Raw genomic sequence first — 6,141 nt, 5'->3', positions numbered from 1 at the left:
CAGTGGTATGATTATGGCTCAGAGCCTCTACCTCCTCAGGTTCAGGTGATCCTCCTGCCTCAGCCTCCTGAATAGCTGAGACACAGGCACATGCCACGAAACCTGGCTAAATTTTAAAGTTTTTTTTGTAGAAAGGGAGTTTTGTCATGTTGCCCAGGCTGGTCTGGAATTCCTGGACTCATGTAATCTGCCAGTGTCGGCTTCCCAAAGTGCTGGGATTACAGGCATGAGCTAACCGTGCCTGGCCAGTTCGGGGCTCTTTCTACCATAAGGAGTTGACATTCACTCAAATGCACAGCCTGATTATTCCAGGTCTATTGTGTTTTGTCTTTGTCAGTCAAAAAATATGTGGATTCAATAGAAATACTAACTTAGTCTCACAGATTCTTCCCTTTACAGCAGGGATGTTAGGAGGCGGGGTTTGGGGGAAGACTTGAGTGCCAAAGCCCCCTCCCCTCTGTTGTGAACTAGGGTGACAGAGAAAAAGGAACTCACATAAACAGGCTGGTCTCTAAGCCTGTCATAAATCCTGTTAGGATTCTCCATGTAACTTATTTTCTTTTTGGCCTAGTCTTGGTTAAAAGATAATGCTAGGTTATCCTTTTGAAAAGTAGTTTATCTCTCTGGTATTTTTAACCAGATGTGACCCACTTTTATCTGTTTTTTAGGCTGCTGTTAACACTGGGGTTGAGGTTGACTCACTGATTCTTCAGGAGATACCGAGTCGTTCATTTACTTATTCCCTGACAAGCTGAGCTGTGCTGGTGGATCCACCAGATGACTTTCATAGCAAAAATGCTTTTGTAAACATGGCCTTAGAATCAACAGGGTCTTTTCTCTAAGAGCCCCCAGGTATTTCAAGATCTAGACCAACAAAATCTTTTCAAGTCTCGCGTGAAACCCATTTGTAGATAACATCTAACAACTGCTTTAACAATTGTTTAAAAACCTAAGAATGCAATCACTTTTTGAGAGTTGTTTGTAAATATCTCCCAAACAGTAATAGTTTATAAAATGTGACAAACAACTATAGCCACCAAGAGAAAACTCTAGTGAGCAGCTGGAAGCTGGAAATATGCCTATTGCTAAAAGGGATGTTTCTATTTTCTTAAAAAGGAAGAAAAACTTATTCATAGGGACTTGTTTCTGTTTCTTAATACAGATACTCCCTATGTGAAAGCTTTCTTTTGGGTTGCCAGGAGTAGGAAATTAGAGAGGAAATATAGTCATGTTTTTTAACCCAGCAGTTTTTTTCTCCTGAAGCCCAGAGGGAAAAGAAATGTTCCCATAACAAACATTCTGTACCATTTTTATTGTAATACTCATCAGTCTTATAATTGCTTCTTCAATATCTATCTTCCCAGTTAGACTATAAATTCCATGAGAGTGACTAGGTTTTTCTCATTCACTATTCTGTCTCTGGTATAGAGCCTTGGCACAGAGTTTGATGTGCATTAATAATTTCTTTTGAATAAAAATGTTGAATAAATTACATTGAAGCAATAGTCTTCAACAGAAATAATGGGAGACATTGAGATTTAAATTGCAGTTGAAGCCACTATGTGGAGTTGGAGTTACTGTATGTATTCAAAGTGATATAGTTTATAATGGGAATAATTAGATGAAAGGGAATTTCTGGTTTCAAAGGCAAAAACAGAGAAGAATCTGACATTGGTAATCATTAAGAACCAAAGAGAAAAGCGTATGTCAAATTGCACTTAAGTCTAATTGTCTTGAAACATTTTTGTTATCTATTACATAGTACATAGTAGTGTTTTAGGTTTCGTTTGTTTTAACAAAGAGGCATTTTAGATTTTTTTTAAGTACTAGTGTAAAAGTAGTCACATCTGTGGTTTAAACTATATAATTTCAACAACACAATTAGCATGCTAAAGACATCTGAGGTCATGTAGCACCATTGCTGGTTTTGTTGTTGATAAGTAAAGCTCTTAAAAAATAAATCTCCAAAGTTAAACATATGAGTATCTACAATAATTTCATAAGTGCTTTTTTTTTTTTTTTTTTTGAGACAGAGTCTTGTTCTGTTGCCCAGGCTGGAGTGCAATGGCGTGATCTCAGCTCACTGCAACCTGTGCCTCCCGGTTCAAGTGATTCTCCTGCCTGAGCCTCCCAAGTAGTTGGGATTACAGGCACCCACCACCATGCCCGGCTAAGTTTTGTATTTTTAGTAGAGACGGGTTTTGCCATGTTGGTCAGGCTGATCTCAAACTGCTGACCTGAGGTGATCCTCCCGCCTCGGCCTCCCGAAGTGCTAGGATTACAGCCGTGAGCCACTGTGCCCAGCCGATAAATGCTATCTTTTTTAAAAATTAAGAGAACAATATCATTTCATACAACAACATTTTTTGGTAGGATGCATATCTGAAAACATGATGATGAAAAAGTCAGGTTGAAAAATAGTTGAGAGGATATCTCTTCATCAAACTTCAGTCCCTTGATAGTGCTGCTTCTTCTACAGAAAAGTGAGACTAATTGACTCAAAATTCCAATAGCAGATCAGTACCAACATTTGAGAGCTATGAACATGTAAAGGAGTCAAATAGACCCAAAGTGAATTCTTAAAAAACTTTGAATAACTACACTCAGAATTAAAAGATTGAGGGCCGGGCATGGTGGCTCAAGCCTGTAATCCCAGCACTTTGCGAGGTCACAGCAGGAGGATAACTTGAGCCTAGAAATTTGAAGTCAGCCTGGGCAACACAGAGAAACCCTGTCTCTACAGTACATTTTTAAAAATTAGCCAGGCATGATAGTGCACACCCACAGTCCCAGCCATTTGGGAGGCTAAGGCAGGAGGATCAATTGAGACTGGGAGGTTGAGGCTGCAGTGAGCCGTGACCACACAGCTGCACTCCAGCCTGGGTGACAGAGTAAGACCCTGTCTCAGAAGAAAAATAAAAATAAAAAGGAATTAGCATAAAATTTACATCTTAGGGAAATAATAATAAAGATTAGAGCAGAGATAAATAAAATTGAGAAAAGAAAAATAATTTTTAAAATCAACGAAGCTAAGATCAACGAAGCTAAGAGCTGAAAAGATTAATAAAATTGAGAAACGCTTACCTAGATTAACTAAGGAAAAAAAGAAGACTCAAACAACTAAAATCAGAACTAAAACAGCAAACATTACAACTGATGCCACAGAAATAAAAGTGATTATAAGAGTGCTCTGATTTGACTGTGTCCCCCAAGAGTTCATGTGTTGGAACCTTAATTCCTTAATGCACAGTGTTAGGAGGTGGGGCCTACTCAGATGGCTTTAGGTTACAGGGGTGGCACCCACATGAATGGATTAATGCTGTTCTCTAGAAACTTGGTTAGTTACCTCAAAAGCAAGTAGATACAAAGCCAGCCCAGCCCCTTGTACTTGTCTCTGTGCACATTGCTTTCTTCCCCTTCCCTTTATCTGCCATGCTATGCAGCAGCTCAAGGTCCTCACCAGATGTGGCCACCATCTTGGACTTCCCTATCTCCAAAGCCATGAGCTTCTTTTCTTTAGCCATGAGCTATGAAACTTCTTTTCTTTAGAAATGACCCAGCCTCTGGTGTTCTATTATAGCCACAAAAGACAGACTAAGACCAAGTGAATACTATAAACAACTGTATGCCAATAAATTGGATAACCCAGAAGAAATGGAAATATTCCTAGAAGCACACAACCTGCCAAGACTGAATCATGAAGAAAAAGAAAATCTGAACAGACCAATAACTAGTGAGGAGGTTGAATCAGTAATTAAAAACCTCCTAACAGATCCTCTGGCTTGAGGCTATCCAGGCTAGAGTATCAGATAAAGACAAAAGATTAGATGGTAAGAAAAGAAAGCAGAAGCCATGTTTTGGGGACCCGTATTGCAGGTGCTTCATCAGTTTGTAAGACATGAGTCCAAAATATCTAGCAGTTTCGTTTTTGAAAGATCTCTGAATCATGTGTAGTTACTTGGGCAAGTGGGCCAAGACCCTGTGATTTAATAGTTGGGGGAAAAAAATCTAATGTTGCAACATTTTCTCTACCCACAAATGAGATATAGCAATCAAGGGAAAATGAGGTATAGCAAATGGGTGCTTAGATGGGTTAATTTAGTTGTTAATATTAGGGAAATAATGTATAGTACTAAAGGGCTAATTAGGAAGATGATTATCGGGGTATGATCATGAAAGTAAAAGAGTTTTTCTATAAGAGGTGACACAATGTCTTGAAATCCTAGCTGAAATGGATATGCCAGTCAAAAGTCAGCATGGCACAGAACATCAGTATTCCTACCCAGCCTGAGAGATGTGGCACATCAGTATATGAAAAAGAGGTCTAGAATTTATGTGGGAAGGAAGTAAACTATGGTTAATACTTAGATACAAATAACATGAGCCTGCAATCATAGCTGATATTTCTGAGGGACCAGACGAGAGAAGGCATAGAGTGGATAATTCTTCTTTGGCCATGGCTTGGTACAGTCTCACTTTCAAATCATATACAGTCTTTATAGTTTCTAAGGACAAGAATTAAAATATTTCTTTAAAAAAGAAACATTTGGGGTCAGTGGCTCATGCCTGTAATCCCAGCACTTTGGGAGGCCAAGGTGGGCAGATCACTTGACTCTAGGAGTTTGAGACCAGCCTGGCCGACATGGTGAAACCCCATCTCTACTAAAAATGGAAAAATTAGCTGTGCTTGGTGGTGTGCACCTGTAATCCCAGCTAATTGGGAGGCTGAAGCACAAGAATCACTTGAACCCAGGAGGCAGAGGTTGCAGTGAGCTGAGATTGCATCACTGCACTCCAACCTGAGTGTCAGAGTGAGACTCTCTCAAAAACAAAAATGAAAACCAAAAAACCCACAGCACTCCCAATAAGGAAAAGCCCAGGATCAGATGACTTCACCGAAGAATTTTACCAAACATTTGAAGAATAATCAACAACAATCCTGCTCCAACATTTATTTTAAAAATTTAAATAGAAGGAACACATCCAAGCTCATTTTATGAGGCCAGTATTATTACCCCGATTCCAAAGATAGGTAAAGACAACATAAGAAAACTGAAGACCAGTATCCCTGATGAATATTAATGCAACAACCCTTAACAAAATATTAGCACACTGAATTCAATAGCTTATTAAAAGGATAATGTACCATGAACAAAGGGTGTAATTATTTCTAGAATATACTATGGTTCAATATATGATAATCAATAAATGTAATATAACTCATTAATGGAATGAAGGATAAAAACACATGATTATCTCAATTGATGCAAAAAAAAAAAAAAAAAAATCAAAAAAAAAAAAGCAAAAAAAAAAAAAAAAACCCATTTGGCAAAATTGACACCCTTTCATGATAAAAAACACTCATCGAACCAGGAATAAAGGAAACTACCTCAATATAACAAAGGGCAGATATGAAAATTTCATCATTAATATCCTACTCAAGGGTGAAAGACTGAAAGCTTTTCCTCTAAGATCAACAGGAAGACAAGGATGCTTGCTCTTGTCACTTCCATTCAACATAGTATTGGAAGTTTTAGCAGTGCAATTAAAAATAAATAAAAGAAGTAATAAAAGTTTGGGCTTGGTGGCTCATACCCATAGTTTCAGCTACTTGGGAGGTTGAGATGGGAAGATTCCTTGAGCTCAGGAATTCAAGGCCCCAGTGAGCTATGATCATGTCACTACATTCCAGCCTGGACAACAGAGTAAGACCCTGTCTCCAAAAAAAATGTTGGATTCTTATCTTATCCCATATACAAAAATTAACTAAAAATGGATTCAAACCTAAATGTAATACCTAAACCTACAAAATTCCTAGGAGAAGACACAGAGAAACTGTGTTATGGCATTGGGGTTGGTAATGATTTCTCTGAAATGAAATCATTTTGACATCCAAAGCACAAGCAACAAAAGCAAAACAAATAAGAATAAATCAGACTTAAAGATTTTTGTTCATTAAAAGACACAGTCAAGGCTGGGCACAGTGGCTCACTCTTGTAATCCCAGAATTTTGAGATGAGGCAAGGGGATCCTATGAGCCCAGGAGTTCGACTCTGCAGTGAACCATGATTGTGCCACTGCACTCCAGCCTGGGAAACAGAGTGAGGACTTGGTCAAAAAAGAAAAAAAAAAAAAAAAGAA

This window comes from Cebus imitator, unplaced genomic scaffold, assembly GCF_001604975.1.
Source record: "Cebus imitator isolate Cc_AM_T3 unplaced genomic scaffold, Cebus_imitator-1.0 Scaffold642, whole genome shotgun sequence".
Taxonomy (NCBI): Eukaryota; Metazoa; Chordata; class Mammalia; order Primates; family Cebidae; genus Cebus; species Cebus imitator.
This window is presented reverse-complemented; position numbering follows the sequence as displayed.